Source organism: Mesocricetus auratus, unplaced genomic scaffold (assembly GCF_017639785.1).
Source record: "Mesocricetus auratus isolate SY011 unplaced genomic scaffold, BCM_Maur_2.0 Super-Scaffold_100008, whole genome shotgun sequence".
Lineage (NCBI taxonomy): Eukaryota > Metazoa > Chordata > Mammalia > Rodentia > Cricetidae > Mesocricetus > Mesocricetus auratus.
Genome location: NW_024429192.1, coordinates 58,836,021 through 58,855,201, shown reverse-complemented (window position 1 = coordinate 58,855,201; position 19,181 = coordinate 58,836,021). Strand labels below are relative to the sequence as shown.

The 19,181-nt window shown below is 42.6% G+C and overlaps 1 protein-coding gene across 1 annotated transcript in view; it reads right to left on the bottom strand.

The window, feature by feature from the left end:
• Pak2 (p21 (RAC1) activated kinase 2) overlaps window positions 1-17,022 on the bottom strand; it is a 58,391-nt gene extending 41,369 nt beyond the window's left edge. Inside the window, exon 1 of the mRNA XM_040750945.1 lies at window positions 16,780-17,022. The gene's annotated coding sequence lies outside the window, so the exon portion shown is untranslated. The remainder of the gene's footprint in view (window positions 1-16,779) is intronic.
• Window positions 17,023-19,181: the final 2,159 nt, after the last annotated feature.

Below are 19,181 nucleotides of genomic sequence, written 5' to 3'. Positions count from 1 at the left end.
TGAGAAACACTGTCTCAAAAAACAAAAACAAAGTGAAATGAACTGCATCAAATTTAGATGAATACAAGTCTGGGTGACTGATCAAAAGATTTTAAGTCACAGGACCAGAGGGATGGCTCAGGGGGCAAAGATACTTTCTGTCAAGGCTGACAGCCTGGTTCTATCTCAGAATCCACATGGTGGAAACAGTGCCTACTCAGTGTTGTTCTCTGACCTCCACACACATGCATACACCAATCAAATGAGTGTAAAAACAAAAGTTTCTAAAGTTCAATGCACAAATGATACTAGTAAATAAAACGAGATAATTTTAGTAATCCAAAAGCAAAGTGAAAAGTTACTCAAAAGAGTAAGTCATTTGGTAGGCCACTTGTTCTCAATGATGTTTGACTAAACTCACTAAGCTTCTACTTTGATGGGACAAAAGGGACAGGTAACAAAACCAGAGTCTGCCTAAGTTTGAAAACTCTAATAGAAGTAACTTTCACATAAAGCTAGGATCTAAAAAGCTATAGTACACAGGGACAAATGAAAATAAATCTCTGGGAAGAAAATACTTTTAAAAATCTTAATCAGTAAGCCTCATCATAGTGAAAGGGAGCAAAGAAAGCCCTAAACACAACCATCCCCCTGTCCTCCTCCCCGCAAAAAAACACACGTGTGCCTTTGATTGCTGTATAGTCAAGGCTGGCCTGGAACTTGTGATCCTCGTGCACAATGACATTACAGGAATGAACCACCTCGCCCAGCAATAAATGCATTTCAGTGGTCTAAACTTACCCTGTGGGTCATAATTTGATTTGGTAGCATTCTCTGGTGAGTCAAAAAACAAAACCGTACAAACCTTTTCAGGAGAAATTAGTTTTAACAACTATCGATACCCAAGGATATACACATTTGGCAACAGGTCTGATGTAGCAAGGCTGGCCTCAAACTTGCTATTTATGGAGGATGATTTTAAACTTTTTAAAGACAGTCTCACCATTTAGCTCCCAAAGTGCTGAGATCAAAGGTATATGCCACCATGCCTGGCAACTTTAGACTTCTATCTTCTAAATGCAGGGATTACAGGTGTGCTTGAGCACAGCTTATTTTTAAGATTTTTCTGTGTATGAGTGTTTGCCTGCATGTATGTATGTGTATCACATACATGCCTGGTGCTGGTGGAGGTCAAGAGGAAGGCAACAGATCCTGAGACTAGAGTTACAGTCAGTTGGCTGTGAGGTGCCATGTGGGTGCTGAACTGAAATGTGTGTGGCTCAACAAAATTGACTTCAAGCAGTGACTGCTAACTCTCATTTGTCTTTAACACAGCCAGACCATAATACCCTCAACTTTCGGCATTGGGTATTAAGCATATTGAGATTACGACGACATTGCCACTATCATTACCTAATATTTGCCTGCTTCAGCCTAGAATGCTGGGATCACACGTGTATACCATCATGCCTGGCATATCTTTTTTTTAATTAACTACAAGTACCTAGCAAGGTGTTACACAGACAATAAGACCTGAAAATGTTTTTCAAATAAATAATGCTAGGCAATTTAAACAAACTGCTGCCATTCAAGTTGTATCTTTTTTTTGTTTGTTTGTTTTTACAAGACAGGGTTTCTCTGTATTGTTTTGGAGGCTATCGGTCCAGCCCGGCCTCGAACTCACTGAGATCCGCCTGCCTCTGCCTCCCGAGTGCTGGGATTAAAGGCGTGTGCCACCACCGCCCGGCTTCAAGTTGTATCTTAAGAACAAAGTCAACCTTTATTTTATTTAGATTCTTTGTTTTTTCAATCACTAAGTAAACTGAGTAACACTTTGTGTTGCCTATTCTTTCACAAAGAGTAGGGTAGAGAGATGGCAAATGTGGAAAGTATTCTGAAGTTTCATCATCTACTCTTCTTGTTGCTGTAATAAAACATCTAGTAAAAGCATTTACAGAGGAGGGATCGATTCTGGCTCACAGTTCCAGTGCACAGTCCATCACGGCAGGGTGGGCATGGTGGCGGGAACATGAGGCTGCTGGCCACACTGCAGACACAATCAGTGGGCAGGGAGAGGAAACGCTGTTCTCAGGTTGCTTCTACTTTTTATTCAGTCTGGGCTCCTAGCCCATAAAATGGTGGTGATCAGAGTTAGGGTGGCTCTCCCCGCAATACACCCCGCCTAGATACTCCCTCGAAGGCATGCCCAGAGATTTGTTGTCAGGGTTATTCTAAATCTTGCCAGGGTCACAGTAAATGTTAGCCATCACATCGTCTACATTTCTTATCACCAAATTCTTGGTTTATAATGTTTTGTTGTACTGTAATAAACAAGTGCCATCGATCACAAAAGATTGTTTATAAAATGCAAGTAAAGTTAAAAGAGACTATCATTATAATAGCATTAAAAATAGAAAGTTTCTAGACCATATTCTCCTTTCACAGTATCCCTTTTATCTCAGATTAATTCATCATGGTGCCCTGAGGCCAAAAGCAATGTCTAACCACTTCATCTCTTTAGTGAACTGGTTAAAACAATTTCATTGCCATTCATGCCTTAAAAAGGTACTACTTATTAAAACAAAAACAAAAACCAATACTCTATTTCACTCTGAATTATAAGTATTTCTGAAGGGGGTAATACATATTCAATGGGGACTGCAAAGTTTTCAAACACCGGACACCATCCACCCTCACTTCCTAATTACTCCACACTGACCTTCTTCATTCCATCTCAAAAGCTGCTTCACTAAGCTGGATGACAAATACATCACGACCCAAAGTTGAGGCTTGATGGGGAAGTCCTGTGTATATGTCAATAAAGCACTGTTAGCCAATAGGGAAGCAAGTAGGTGGGACTAGGAGTCGCACAGAACTCTGGGAAGGAGAAACACAGGGAGTCACGATGTACCCCGCCAGAGAAGTAAGATGTCCGGAACTTAAGAGAAATACTTAGATTAACAATTATGGGATAAATACTTAAGTCAGAGCTAGCTAGTAAGAAACAAGCAAGGCCAACAGCTTCATAATTAATACAGTGTCTTGTGTGTTATTTGGGGACTACAATGCGACAGAGCCCAGGCGACTGGTGGGGGAAAAACAAAGTGGCTGGCAAGGAAAAGACTTCTCTCTACAGAAGCTATTCTTCCTACAACAAGAAGCCTGCTGAGTCCAACAGATTTTATTTACTGTTTAACTCTAAAATCTAAAAATACTCCATAGTACTATGAACTTGGTGCCCCAGAGTCTTGGCAACTGTGGACTTATAGCACATATAAAAGAGGGAAATGTACTAAAAGTTATGTGGAGAAGGATGTTAATGTTTGTAAATTTACTCAAAATTGTAAAGATGCAGACTTTCCTCAAACTGATCTACAGATTCATTACAATGATCATCAATTCCAAGAAGCTTTTATGAAACAATGGACACCAATTCTAAAATTATATGGAAGACCAAAAGCCCAGGGAACAATAAAGATGCTTAGGAAGAATAATTATATGGGCATATAATTATTATATATATTTATATATTATATAATATATTTATATTACAAAATTAGTTTTTGATATTGCATTACTTGCAGCTTTTCAGATCCTCTGGGCTCATCTTCTCAAAGTACTACTACCCAAGCAAGCAGCTTTTTGTTGAGGTCAACTTTTTCATTCAGATACAACATGATAACACTGCCACACACATGCAGTCCAGTGGCGCAGAGGATTAACTGTGTGCGGGTCATTCCTCTTTCTCACCCTGTGTTGCATGGTTACACTTCCCTTTGGCTACTACTCCTTCCAGGCTTTACTTCCCTCCCACTCATGTTCTCTGGGAATGTACTTCCTAATAAGGTAAGGTTACATAAGCTCTGGGCCTTACTCTCTGTTTAGAGGGATCCAGGCAAAGAAACAGCTCTACTTATAACATCAAACATATTTCAAACTAAAGACTGAATATGAAAACCAAAATTCTTTAAATGACTACAGAACACCTTTACACAGAGAGCACTCCTAGTAAATAGGTCTACAGTCTACACAAGAGAATCAAAGCAGGAAGCTGGCTGATACTTAAAAGATTTTTTTTTTAAATATACTTTGGGCACTGGAAGGTGGTGGTGCACACCTTTAATCCCAGCACTTGGGAGGTAGAGACAGGCAGATCTCTGTGAGTTCAAGGCCAGCTTGGTGTACAGAGCAGGTTCTAGGACAGCCAAAGCTATATACACAGAGAAACCCTGTCTTGGGGGGAAAATGTATGGATAAAGAAATGAAAAGTCAAAGAATCCAATAAATGGGGCTGGAGAGATAGCTCAGCAGTTAAGAATACTTGCAGGAACCTGGGTTTGACTCCCAGAACTCACTTGGCAGCTCAGGACTACCACATTCTGAGTCATATGGCACTCATGATATGCACACATACATGCAGGAACTCATGTAGACATAAAAATGGGGGCTAGAAATACTCCCCCATTTCAGGAGGATGGTGGTATATACCATCCTTACTGAACCAGTGATTATAATAAATCTTAGTAAGAATTTAATAAAAAATAAGCAAATAATATGTGAATATGATCAACCTCAGATACTGTACCAATGTAAATAAGGCCACCAGCAGATACCACTTCATACTGTCAATACTGGCAAGAATTAAGAAGACTAACCAAGTTAGTAGTGGTGGCACATGCCTGTAAGTCCAGCATTTAGGAAGTGGAGGCAGGGGGATCAGAACTCAAGGCTAATCTCAGCTACACAAGTTTGAAAGACAACACGAGGCACAATAGTGGTAGGAGTCTGCTAGTGCCCTATTCCTGGAACTCACTGCATAGATCAGGCTGGCCGTAAACTCAGAGGCCTGCCTGCTTCTGCCTCTCACTGCTGACATTAAAGGCGGGTGCCACCATGACCATTTATTTTAGTATTTTATGTGCATTAGGGTTTTGCCTGCATGTATGTCTGTGCCTGATGCCCTCAGTAGTTAGAAGAGGGCATTATTGGATCCTCTGGGACTGGAGTTACAGAAGATTGAAAGCCACCATGTGAGTACTGGGAATTGAACCCCAGACCTCTGCAAGAACAGTAAGTGCTTTTAACCACTGAGCCAACTCTCTAGTCCCACAGTGTTTGGTTTGGTTTTGTTTTTTTTCCAATATGGGCATTCTACTGGTTCTGAAATGGCATTTGATTGTGAGTTTAATTTGATAGAATATGGCCAAATGGTGGGTATAATAGGAAAGCAAAGCTTTGTGTGATGATGCTGCCACAGCTCTTCTAATTTTGTACATAAAAAAAATTAGCTAGGTATGGTAGTGCATGTCTTTAATCCTAGCACTTGGAGGCAGAGGCAGGCAGATCTCTGTGTGTTTAAGGCCAGCCTGAATTCCAGGACAGTCAGGACTATACAGAGAAACCCTGTCTCAATCAATCAAACACACACACACACACACGCTCGAGATGGCTCAGTTGTTAAAAACACTGGTTGTTCTCTTAGAACAGCTGCTTGCCAGCATCCGCATTAGTAACTCCACTTCAAGGGGATCACATGCTCCCTCCTCTGGCCTCCAATGTACGTACACAGTGCACACTCACCCATACAGTCAAAGCACCCATACGTACAAAATAAAAATTATTTTTAATTTATGAAAAATAACTAAGCTCTGCAGAATATACCAGGTATTTCTAGAACAACTAAAGTTCTAAAAGTGATTGGAAGCATGGGAGTATCAGTGGACTGATCACACAGCTTTTGGGTGGGTCGACTTTAGAAAATGACAATGCCATTTATAGATCCTGTAACCTTCTGGGCAAGAGGTGTTTTCATGATTTTTATCCTTCTGCATTTTATATCATTGTTGTTTTGCTTTAGTTTTTTAAGACAAGATCTTAATATGTAGCTCTGGCTGTCCTTGAACTCACAGAGATCCACCTGCCTCTGCTTCTCAAGTGCTAGGATTAAAGATGCCAGGCTGTCAGTTCTTTGTACAGTGTGTGTGTGTGTGTGTGTGTATGTGTGTGTGTGCGCACGCGCCAGACAACTGTTTGTCTAGATTTATTCTTCTAGTAAAAATCCCACCTAGTATCAAAAACAAAGTAAAAATATTTGTTTTTTCCATTTTAAGAAATTACTATTTTAGAAGATTTTTTAAATCATAAAGTTTTCATACCTTGCTCCAATTTCAATCCCCAAACTGTCCATGCCATCCAAAACACATTTCTCAATCTGCCTATGATTTAATCACTGCTACCAATTATCCCCAAGTTTACTTTCACTCTCAGATTCCCAGAGACTAGCTCTCACAAGGCAGTTAGTAACTTTAGAAAGATCACAGGGGATCAGTTCACCGAATAAAAGTCTTTCAAAGGGGTTTGGGATAAAGGCCAGTGACACCTTCAGGTCCAGGCCACTCTATCCAGATGTGTATCATTTCAGTTTCTCTCTTTGAGCTTTAACTATATCTAGCCATTCTTTAGTTTTTCTACCAACGACTTCAAACATTTACATATGACCTCCCCACCACAAGTCTAACCATTCCCCTCCCCCAGAACCAAGGGAGTTCCTGGGTCACAGGACTTTTCAGTGCTAAAACCAGGTCTGGAGCAAACCAGACAGAACTTATCACCTTATTTTCTCTACCTCAATGCTATCTGGTAAGCACCCACTCTACCCACTCCAAGGACTTCACCGTCACATTTTCAAGAGACTATCAACTATGCCCATGGCATTAATTTTTTTCTAACTTAATACTACAGCGAATGAATATTTCTTCCCTAGCTACTTATACAGCCCACAAGCGCTATTCTGTGAACCATCTGGTTAACTAACGGGACTGTTCACTTAGCCCTGTCTCAGCCCACAGTAGTAATGTGCAGGCTCTTGAACTGGCCAGACACTCAGCAGGTCAAAGACCTGATTACCAAGCCTGACCACCTGAGTCCAACCCCCAAGACCCACATGGTGGAAGAGCACTGACTCCTGCTGACATACCTGAGCACCGTGGCATGTGCACCTCAAGCATGCATGCGCATACACACACACACACACACACACACACACACACACACACACACAATTTTTAAAAATTTAAATTGTCTATAATGTGAGCATAGATGAAAGAATTTTTATTGGTCTTTAGGATGATAAAGACACTGGTATTGGAAGACATTATCACTATTCTAAAACCAAGACAATAAAACTTTTCATTTATCTTGATCCTAACAATTAATCAAAGAGGTCCAGAAGCCTGACACTTTCACCACTTCATGCTCAAGACAAAACCAGGACAGTAAATGCTCTGAATTTATTCATCCAAGTAGTACTAGGCAGAAGGCATATTTGGCCAAGACAAGTGTGATCTAACTCATGAGACAGTAAGGTCAGAGGGCACACCGCAGGTGGTAGGAAATATGGCTACCTCTGCAGTTCCTAGGCAACAAACAGAAGCACCTACAAGTTTGTGAGAGTTAGTTTTAATAGAGTTTTAATCTGAAAATAAAAGCAGTATGCAGCCCTCCATTACAAACTCCCAAACCCTACAATGCTCTCTTAGAGACCACACCCACATCCTAGGCAGGCCTTCCTGAAGGTCCCATCCCTTAATCCTCTCTTAAACCTACTTTAAAATATCTTAATAACCTGTCCAAAAATAACCCTCCTCAATCCAGAATACTCATTATCCTACTTTCCAGAAATAACCTATTCTCATATTTTTACACAAGAAGTTAAATGACACTACTTGAGAATAAAGATTTCCTTCCTTTCTTTCTTTCAAATATTTACTTAAGCTGGACACAGTTGCTCATGCCTTTAATACTAGCACTTGGGAGGGAGAGGCAGGTGGATCTCTGAGTTCGAGACCAGCCTAGTCTACAAAGTTCCAGGACAGGCAGGGCTACACAGAGAAACCCTGTACCCAAATAGACAGACAAGACAGATTCGAACAACAACAACAACAAAATACTAAAATACTTATTTAGTGTACAAGTTTTGTCAGATCCTGGAGAGCAAGGATTTAGTCCTCCTTGTTTGAGCCCAGTCTATGGGGAAACAGCATCACGCTGCAACAAGGCAAGGTAATAGGGCTGACAGGAGCCAGTGAAACACAGGGGGGAAAGGTCCTTGTCACTCACAAGTCACACCTGGCTTTTGAAACTAAAGAAGGAATTTGCCAGGTATTCAGAGAGAACAGCAAGTGTAAAGACATTCCATTATCCACACTGACACTTTCTTTTTTCCTTGGCCTCCACCCAAGCACCATACTCATAGAATACAACATAACAACAGTAAAGCCAAGTGCCTCACGGCTCAGAAAATTCTCTGAAAGAGATCAGGCAAGCAACCAAGATTACTAAAAACTAAAACATGGACAAAGTACCAGAAATGTAGCTTTCCTTAGGTTTGACTTAATGGTTATGAAAGACACCGCATGCAGCCTGCAACCTCCACACACATGCATGCACACATGAGCCCACGGCACTCTCTCTGACACACACGCATGCACACATGAGCCCACTGCACTCTCTCTGACACACGCAAGCACACATGAGCCCACCACACTCTCTCTCTCTCTCTCTCTCTCACACACACACACACACACACACACACACACACACACACACACACGAGCCCACCGCACTCTCTCTGACACACACGCACCCACACATGCACACACAGGTGCACAAACCAAACACGGCTGGGAACATAGCTCAGTGGTACAAAATATGCTTAGTGTATGCAGTCTTAAAGTGTGTTGGGGTGGGGCGGGGTGGCTAATTCTAGTAACAAGCACCAAATCTGGAAAGTCACTCTTTTAAAAAATTTCAATGTATCTGTATGTCTCTGTGGGGGAACGAAGTGCTCATGGAAGCCAGAAGAGGGTGTTGAATACCGGATGTGGGTTCTGGGAACCAAACCTCAAGTCCTCTAGAAGAGTAGCAAGCACTCTTAGCACCGAATGTTTCCTCCAGCCTGACAGGGATTAAACAAAAAAACAATAAATCCTCTAAAAAACTTACCTGTGAGTGATAATTTGGAATGAAAGTCTTGGGGCTGGAGGGTGGCTCAAGAGTAAGAGCTCACACTGCCCTCTGAGTTTGGTTCCCAGCACCCATGTCAAGTTGCTCACAACTGCCTGTAGCTCTGGTCCCCGAGAGATCTGATACTTCTGGCCATCATGGGCATTGTACAACCCCACACGCAGACACATAATTAAAATTTAAAGAAATCTTCAAAAAAAAAAACCTTTTGAAAAGAATCTGATGTTACACATAATAGTTGGTCTCTGGTAGGTATCTATCTATCTATCTATCTATCTATCTATCTTGGTTCTTTGAGACAGGGTTTCTCTGTGTAGCCCTGGCTATCCTGGAATTCACTAGGTAGACCAGACTAGTCTTGAACTTAGGCTCCGGCTGCCTGTGCTTCCCTAGTGCTGGGATTAAAGGTGTATACACCACCACTGGCAAGCTCACAAACATTTCTCGAAAAAAAAAAAAAACCCAAAAAACAAAAGCATAAACCACTGGTAGAGATTTAGTATATTTTATACAGTGGAATATAACCGCCTTAAAGGGGAATTAAGTACTAGTACATGCCACAGTGTGATGAACCCTACAGTCTTTATGGGTATGATCCCACTTTTATAAAACACCCAGAAGGGGGCACATTCCGAGGCAGAAAGCAGATCAGACAGGCTATACTAGGCAGACTGGCCAGGAGGTGTTTAAGGAAGTAAGTGCTGTTGGGGAAGAGGCCCATTCTGGAGAGGAATGACGGTGACGCTGTCCAGTGTTGTGAATGTACCTAGTGTTTAAGGGCCACACCTGTGAAACTGCTCCCACCAGGTCAGAACCTTCCCTGCCCCACAGCAGCAGCCTCCACAGCTTCAACAGTCTCCTGTGTAGTCACCATCTCCTAGCACTGGCAAGTCTCCCCATAACTTCCTGCCACACCAACACCACATGCCTTCAAAAGCATGGCATGCTGGCTAGCCTGTGCCCACTACCGGCCCCAGCAGGCAGCTCAAAGAGATGGGGGCAGATAAGAACTCCTGAGTAGAAGCTGACTTGTCCAGCCCCGGGGAACCAACATCTCTGGAAAATAAAAATCTTGCTTTTCCCTCATCTCCACCACTGGTCAAGATCCCACTTTATTCTCATACTCAGACATAGTTGTAAATGTGGCCCAACCCAAAACCATAAATGTAAATCTAAACACAAAGATAGCCTTTAATCCCTATCACTGGAAGGCAGAGGCAGGCAGATCTCTGAGTTTGAAGCCAGCCTGGTTTACAGAGTGAGTTCCAGGGCTAAACAGAGAAACCCTATCTTGAAAAACCAAAATAAATACGTAAATAAGCAAGTAAATAAATAAATAAAACAGGAAGAGTGTTTGGGGCCGGTGGGGGACAACTCAATCTGGCAGTTTTGGAATGGAAACTTTATAGATGACAGCATGGTTCATGCACTGGAGGGTTATTCGTTTCCTTGTTATTCCCAGAACTGGGGAACCAGAGAACAGCCCTTCCCCAACACCCCCATTCTAACAGGAAAGGAGGAACAGAAAGGTCTGGAGTTAGTACTGGTGACAATGTAAATTACTAGATGTTTTGGTTGCATTTATTTTGCAACATTTTTTTCCTTTTAGATAGGGTATACTATGTAGCCCTGGCTCATCTGGAACTCATAGGCCAGGATGACACTCAGTCTCCTGAGAGCAGAATTAAAGGCATGTGCCACCACACATGCCTTGTAAAAACTATATTTGTACCATAAAAACCAAAAATATTAAGATGGTCATTTAAGCCAGGTGTTGGTGGCACACCCCTTTAATCCCAGTACTAGGGAGGCAGAGGTAGGCAGATCTCTGAGTTAGTTCCAGGCCTGCCTGGTCTACAGAACGAGTTCCAGGACAACCTCCAAAGCAATACAGAGAAACCCTGTCTGGAAAACAAAGCAAAACAAAATATAGTCATTTAATAGTACATGGGTTCAATAAAAACCTTCCAACAGCAATTAAGGCAATCATTAAGTAAAATAAGTGTCAGAAAGCAATCATTTATTATCACCTATTTCATTAAAACAACATTTTTGAATATCCATTTTAGAATGAAACAAAATAAACTATATGCAGGTTTTTCTTATGAGTATATAACCAAGGCTAGGTTCCAACTCTCCATTCTCTTGTCTCAGGCTCCCAAGCGCTGGGGTTATAGGCACCTGTGCTACCATATCATACTACATGCAATTTAGAAGAAACAAAATCAAAATGGCAAGGAAGACAAAGCTTAATGTATTGAGCCTAAAAGACAGATAAGATTTTAAGACAAACCCCAAGACAACCAGGCAGCATAGCACACACCTGTAATGCCAACTACCCCAGTACTAGGGGACATAGGGAGTTAGGCAGGAGAATCAGGGGTTCAAGCTCATCCTCAGCTACAGAGCATTCTAGATCAGCTCGGGCTGCATGAGACCCCTTCTCAAACAGAAAATATGGGGCTGGTGAGATGGGAAAGGCACCTGCTGCCAACCCGGACACCTGAGTTTCATCCGTTGAACCAGCATGGAGAGAACTCTGTCAGGTGTCCTCTGCTGCACCTGCGCCCCACCACAGGAATACATACCAAAACTAAACATTCACACAAAAATACTAAGTAGGACAATTGTTTCACTGATAACACACAATCTGTAAAAGAGATCAAGCAGCGCAGAGTTCACAGTTACCAAACAATCTCACATCAGAACACATTATAGTCACCAGTTAGGAGAAGACAAGCCACAGATGAGGAGAGACCTCACAAGAAATGTTCCTGATGTAAAAAAGTGTTACATGAAAAAAATACAAAACACTCAAAACCCAGCAATAGGAAAATGAACAACTCTTTTAAGAATGGACAAAATAGCTAATGACCCACCTCATCAAAGACGACATGCAAATGGCATATAAAAAGAAAGGGATGTTCAACATTACACATCATTATCAGAGTTTAATAAACAATGACCAAGCATATACTGCCACTACACGTTTTAGAAAAGTTAAACCCACCACATGCTAGCAAGGATGTGGAATGCAAGAATATGCAGCTTTGAAAAACAATATTGAAGTTTCTCATGCAACTAAATATATCACCGCCACAATCGAGTTCCTTAATTTAACCCCATCAGTACAAAAGTCATGTCCTCACAAGAACAGACCTGTAAGAATCTGAGCTGACATTACTCCAAAGATATATAAATGACAACACACAAAAAGACGTTCAATGTCACTAATAATTATGGAAATGTGAATCGGAAACAGCAATGAAATACTTCATACTAGTAAGATGGCTACTATTTAAAAAATGAACCGAAAATTACGAACTGGCAAGAGTGTGGAGAAACTGAAGCCCCTGTGCACTGCTGGTAGAAACATAAAACAACACAGCCACCATGGAAAACAGTTTAGTGGCTCCTCAAAAAAGGTAAAAGTAGCTGTCATGCAAGCCAGCACTGTTAGTTCTAGAGAAAATGATTTCCTGAAGAAGTATCTGTACATCTATACTGTTATCTATATCGCATCATTCAAGTGTTCTTTGGCTCTTTAGGTTAAGCAAATGTGATTCATACACAGAATGAAGAAGGGTTCAACCATAAAAGGAAGGGTACACGTACACATGCACATGCTACAACATGGAAGGACGCTGAACAACTCAGGCTAGGCGAGATAATAAACCAAAGTAAAACTAACTTACATATGAAGTCAAAATCACGGGGACTAAAAGGAAAGCAAGGAATTACTAATTAGCAAGCACAGACTTTTAGTTTTATAAGATGAAAAGAGCTATAGAGTGCTGTGGTAGTGGTGCTATGCAACAGAGTGAATGAATGTTTAAGTCCATGGCCCTGTAAACTTAGCAACTGTTAAGAGGGTAATCATTCTTAGGTATATTTTAGACCACAATGAAGAAACAGAAAACAAAATCCTGGGTTGAGAAGACAACTCAGTATGTAAAAGCACTTGCCATGCTAACCTAATGACCTGAGTTTGATTCCCAGAACCACAGAAGCTAGATGCTGCGTGTGCTACAGTGGCTAAGGAAGACAGGAGGACCATCGGGAACAGACAGCCTCTCTCCCTTTACCTCACTGCCACAAAACAGAAAGAGAAACACCTTAAAATCAAGCCAGGAGGTGATGGCACATGCCTTTAATCTCGGCACGCAGAGGTAGATGGAGCTCTGTGAACTTGGGGCCAGTCTGGTGTACAGAGTGAGTTCTAGGACAGCCAGGCTATTACACAAAGAAACATGCTTAATAGAGAAATCTCCTGTTTCAAAAAACCAAACCAAAATAAAATAGATAGATAGACAGACAGATAAAACATCCTCTTGGTCATAAATTAAAAAATCCTCTTGGTCATGAAGATGGGTTCAATGGGTAACGGTGCCTACAGCCAAGCCTGATGACCTGAGTTCAATACAACCCACATGGAAGGAGAGAACATAGGAGGGAACACGCTCTCCCCACTCTGAACTAGAAAACCATAATGAGCAAGATAGTAGAAGTACCATATAATGGGGTGACTCATAACTGTTGGGAGGAGGGACCACTGTGGTTATTGATATGGAAATCAATATACAATAGTTTTCCTCCAATTCTAAAATCAAAGTAAACAGGTCACGGCAGCTCAGCCTATAATCCTAGCTAGCACTTGAATGGCTCAGGAAAAGAGGACCACCATAAGTTCAAGGACAGCCAGACTACACATATGGAGGATACTCTGTCCCAGAAGCACTAAACAAAACAATTTAAATCAAGTAAAAAACACACACCCTCAACAGAAGCTTACTTCTAACTTATTAAATAAGACTGTTAGCAATGGGGACTGGAGAGATGGCTCAGCAGTTGGAAGCAATGAGTTCTCTTCGGGTTCCAGGGATCTGACCACCACACTGGCCTTCTTAGGCTTCCAGGTGGTGCATATACACACACGCAGGCAAAACACACATACACATAAAAAAACAAGTCCTCAAAAAATAAAAAGGAGGAGTGGAGAGGTGGCTCAGCAGTTAAGAGCACTGGCTGCTCTTTCTAGAAGACCCATGTTCAGTTCCCAGCACCCATTACAGCTGAATGTAACTCCAGTTCCAGAACTACTGACACACTCACAGAAACATACATGCAATCAAAACATCAATGACCATTAAAAAAAAATACAAGAACAACTCAGAAGCACATTTGCAAGAATTCATTAGACAAGAATCAGTTAATTCTGTAACTAGAAGCACTTGGGGGGAAAAGACCTGAACTAGTCTCAATTTAAACCAAAACCAGAAAACTCAGAAAGCCAAAAGAAATATACACTGAACATTATTACTTTAATAACCAATAATGATAAAGATAGTAAGCATTCAATCATACCTACTTGTTTTACACTTGGCTAGTTATACTAGCTCTTGAGTTCTGTGAAAGTATAATTCAAAGTTAATCCTTAGCTAACCAGAACAAGTTGTAAGTTCCCTCATTTAAAACATGTAATTGAAGTGAAATATAAACTACCCCAACATATCTACTTGGAAACCTGCCTATCATAAAGATCAAAGAAACATGAGAACCTCCACTCTGTTGGCAGACAACTAAAAATCGTACTTCATGAATTTAGGCTTGCAGTGTTGATATCATATAACACAAAGTCCAGAAGAATTAATCTCTTTCTTTCTGATCGAAAATTGGAATCATGGCCCCAAGAAGTGAAATACCCAAGAATTCTTTTTTTTTTTTAATGTCTGCTTGCCCAACACAATGGTGCACACCTGTAATCTCAGTTACTAGGAGCTGATGTAAGACAATTCCACAAGCATGTGATCCCAGATACTAGGGAGGTTGAGAAATTAAGAACACCAGTTCAAGAGAAGAGCAGCCTAGAAAACTGAGATTGTGCCTCAAAAAGTTAAAAAGGGCTGGGGTTGTAGCTCAGTGAGAGTGCTTGCATATCACCACAGGCAGGGCTTTGGTACAATCCAGTACAAGGAGTTAAAACAGACAAAGAATAGCAGAAGCTGGCCTCAAGGTATTTTTTTCATTCTCTGACATTTCTACATCTAAGTCCCTCATGCCAAGGCATCTCATTAACATAAGTACAATTGACAGTACCAAAGCATGACCATACTTGAGAACTAAGCCATGGTTTCCCTATAGCCTAGTAGAGGGAAAGATAATAGTCTAATGAAAACAAAACATTTTGAATTTAGGTCAACCTCTTTTACCAAAATCGAAAAGTTACTTTAAAATGAGTATCTATCTACCTACCCTACCTACCTACCTACCTAAACAACAACATGAAATTCAGTATCGTCTGTCTGTCTACCTACCTACTTACTACCTTCCTACCTACGTAGCTGTCTAAGCAACAGCATGAAATTCAGTTTCCATAATGTAAATGTACAATAGTGTTCCTGGCTAATTAATCTCTAAAAAGATTTAAAAGCAGACATTGCCAAATATGTTAGTTCACATGTGTAATCCCGGCACATAAGGAAGTGTCAGGCCAGCCTGAGCAGGAATGCAGCCCTGTCCAGAAAAAAAAAAAGAGAGGATCTGTGTAAAAGCACATGAAAAGGGTTTTTTTCCCTTACACACACACACACCTTGAAGAGCCTACGATGGGCAAGAATGTTCTACAAGTGCCACAGGGCTTCTGGCAAAGTTGACATGCCCTAACCTGCTTTAAAAATTACTATTCACTGTCTTCACTCCGACCCAATTTTATTCATGCTATTCTTTTGGATAACTACACACACACACACACACACACACACACACACACACACACACACACACACACACACACACACACAATCCCCAGAGCAAATTCTTGTGTATTTATTTCAATATCCTGCCTACTTATAAGAGCGGAAGAGTCAAACACAGCAGGGGAAAAACGTGACGTGCACAACCTTCATCCAAAACACAGTTCGTCGTGGGCCGTCTAATTTCGGGCCTAACCGGTTTGGTTGTCCTTCTTAAAAAGGTCAGAAATGAAATGTAGAAAATCTACAGGTCACTTGTAAAGAAGAACATGGGCGCTACCAATGGGAGTTATTTACCAAAGAGGAAACAAATCTCTCCCACTCCACCTATTCCTATTAAAATTAAGATAGAGGATGGGAAGAGCCTCTCATCAAGCCACAATGGCAACTATTTTACACACTGCTGTCTTGGATGACTTGATCTCTAAAGAACTAATCAAAAGGTTGAGTCCACTGAGTTATTTGCGGCAACGTTTTTGTGAGTAAGGGCGCGCGTGTTTCAGAAAGCCAAACATGGTGAAAAGCCAACCTCAGCCCAAGTTAACCTTAAGACGCAAATATTCACCTCCTGGCTGAAGATCAAGCAAAAACTATGAGAAATCCTTAAGTTCTGTTCTCAAGCGGAGGCTCCCGGAACCCTGCAAAACTTTCTCCTGATGTGGAGAATGAGGAAGAGCTTACAGACGGAACCTGAGGGGCTCGCGACAGGATTCCGGAGCCACAAGGCTGCAGCGAACGCAGCTGGTAAAGGAGGGAGCATCCAGGAACAAACCGGAGCCGTCCGGTGCACCGCCGCGGCACAGGAGGGCGAGGGCGGCCGGACTGGGGCCGGGCACAGCTGGGTCCGCGCAGCCCCACAAGCTTCCTCCCCGCCGAAACTGAGGAGAACCCGGGCGCAGACAATGAGCCACCGCCCGGAGCCGAGGGCCCGCTCGCAGGTGCCTGCGTCCCGGGCCGCTGGGCCCAGGCCGCGGAGGCGGGCGGAGGGCGGCGGCCCAGCCCGATCGACAGCGTCCGCACTTACCAGAGAGGGAAGGTCTCCGCCCGACCCGGGGCGGGCTGCCGGGCAGACGCGGGCGATCGCTGCTGTGGGAGGCAGAGAGGGAAGAGGGCAGGGCAGAGGGGAGCGGCTCCGGGCGCGGCCGTCGCTACCGAGGCCGTGAGGCGCGGAGCCCCGCGGGCCAGGGAGGGGGAGGGCAGGAGCCTTCGGCAATGGCGACGGCCCGGGCCGGAGGGGAAGCGGAACAACCGCTGCCGCTGCGCGTGGCCACAACCCTGGGGGAGGGCGGCGGCGGGACGCGGGGCGGGGCCGAAGCACAGACACGCCCCGCCCTTGCGTCACTCCAGAGGGGCGGGACCGTACAGGGCTGCTGGGAACCGTAGTCCAGTCATCTGAGGGCGGGATGGGGTTTTAAAACTTGCCCCTCATTTAATTCAGCATTCCGTATTTTCTTTTTGTTTTTTTGTTTTTTTTTTGGTTTTTCGAGACAGGATTTCTCTGTATTGTTTTGGAGGCTGTCCTGGAACTCACTCTGTAGACCAGGCTGGCCTCGAACTCACAGAGATCCGCCTGCCTCTGCCTCCCGAGTGCTGGGATTAAAGGCGTGCGCCACCAACGCCCGGCTGCATTCCGTATTTTCTGCAATTACATTTTACCTACTGAAGATACTGACAGAGAACATCTGATCCATGCATGCTTGTGTATACAGGATCTTTGTTTCTGAGAATTCATTCACCACTTTGTTTTTTAGCCTACAAATCAGATTATGCTGCTAAATTAGGTCCTCCCTCTTCGCAAACAAAAATCTCTGTATGTTATCAATGGAGGAGTTAATCTAAGTATTCTTTTTTTTTCCTGTGCCGAAAATCTGAATACACTTCAGTGTATTCAGTGGTTTTTTTTTTTTTTTTTTTAGATTTATTTATTGTGTATACAATGTTCTGTCTGCATGTATCCCTGCAGGTCAGAAGAGGGCACCAGATCTCATTACAGATGGTTGTGAGCCACCATGTGGTTTCTGGGAATTGAACTCAGGACCTCTGGAAGAGCAGCCTGTGCTCTTAATCTCTGAGCCATCTTTACAACCCAGTGAGTTTTTTATTATTATTTAAATGAGAAACAAGGTTGCTTCACATGTTACTCCTAGCTCCCTCTCCCTCTCCTCCTCCCATGCCCAATCTAAGTATTCTTATTCTACAATTATGTCAGTGTCTAATGCCTATAAAGAACACCTTTAGGTACTAGGGATTTGAAGGTGGAAATGCTTTACCTCATCTTTGTAAAGTTTGTAAACAATGAAAACAGAATAATCAAAGTATTGGTATCTGTTACACTGCAAAAACCGAGGGAGATTACTTTGAACAGAGAAGGTGACATTTAAAGTGGAAACGGGGGCTGGAGAGATGGCTCAGAGGCTAAGAACACCGACTGCTCTTCCAGAGGTCCTGAGTTCAATTCCCAGCAACCACATGGTGACTCACAACCATCTACAATTCAATACAGTGTCCTCTTCTGGCATGCAGGCAGAACACTGTATGTGAAATAAATAAATAAATCTTTAAAAAGATAAAAGTGAAAACGGGAAGAGAAAGCCAGAAGCACCCAGAAGAAAGGATTAGAGGTAGGAAGGAAAAGGAATGCCATGGTCAGTTAAGAAGACCCACATAGGGTTGGAGAGCCAGCTCACTGGTAGAGCATTTGCCTGTCAAGTGCAAGGTCCTGGGTTCAGTCCTTAGCTCCAGGTAGGGATGGAGAGATGACTCAGCCATTAATGGTTAAGATCTGTGTAATTGCAGTTTGGTGCAAGTTGGTATATCAGAAAACATGGGGGTACAGTACATATGATGGAGCAAACCTGCAATTCCAGTGCCTGGATGACTGAGGTAAGACGAGGAACTTGAGGACGGGGCTGGCTACAAATCAAGACCCCCACCTCAAAGTAAATAAAGAAATAAATAAACAAAACCACCGAAAAACTTCACAGCAGACAGGACTGATATAGTAAGAAGTGTGCAGTTTACTTCAAGAAGCCATTAAACAATTTCAAGCAGAGAAGTAATGTTACCTGGTTTACCCTTTAAGCTCATTAGATTGTCAGATGCAATGGTGCATGCCTGCAATCCAAGCATTTAGGAGGCTGAGGCAGGAATGTTCAAGACCAGCCTGGATCACATAAAAAGAAGAAAGAAGAGGAAGATGAAGAAGAAGGAGAAGAAGGAAAAGGAGGAGGAGGAGGAGGGGGAGGAGGAGGGAAGAGGGGAAGGCAGCTAAATAGCTCAGCCAGTAGTGGTGGAAACCACAAGACTGCCCACCTCAATTTGATCCTCAGTATCTACATGGTAGGAGAGAAATCTGATCTCCAAACCTGCACCCTGCCCCCCTTCCAAAAAAGCAGAGGGAAATGAACTAGGGAGAGTGATTCCAAG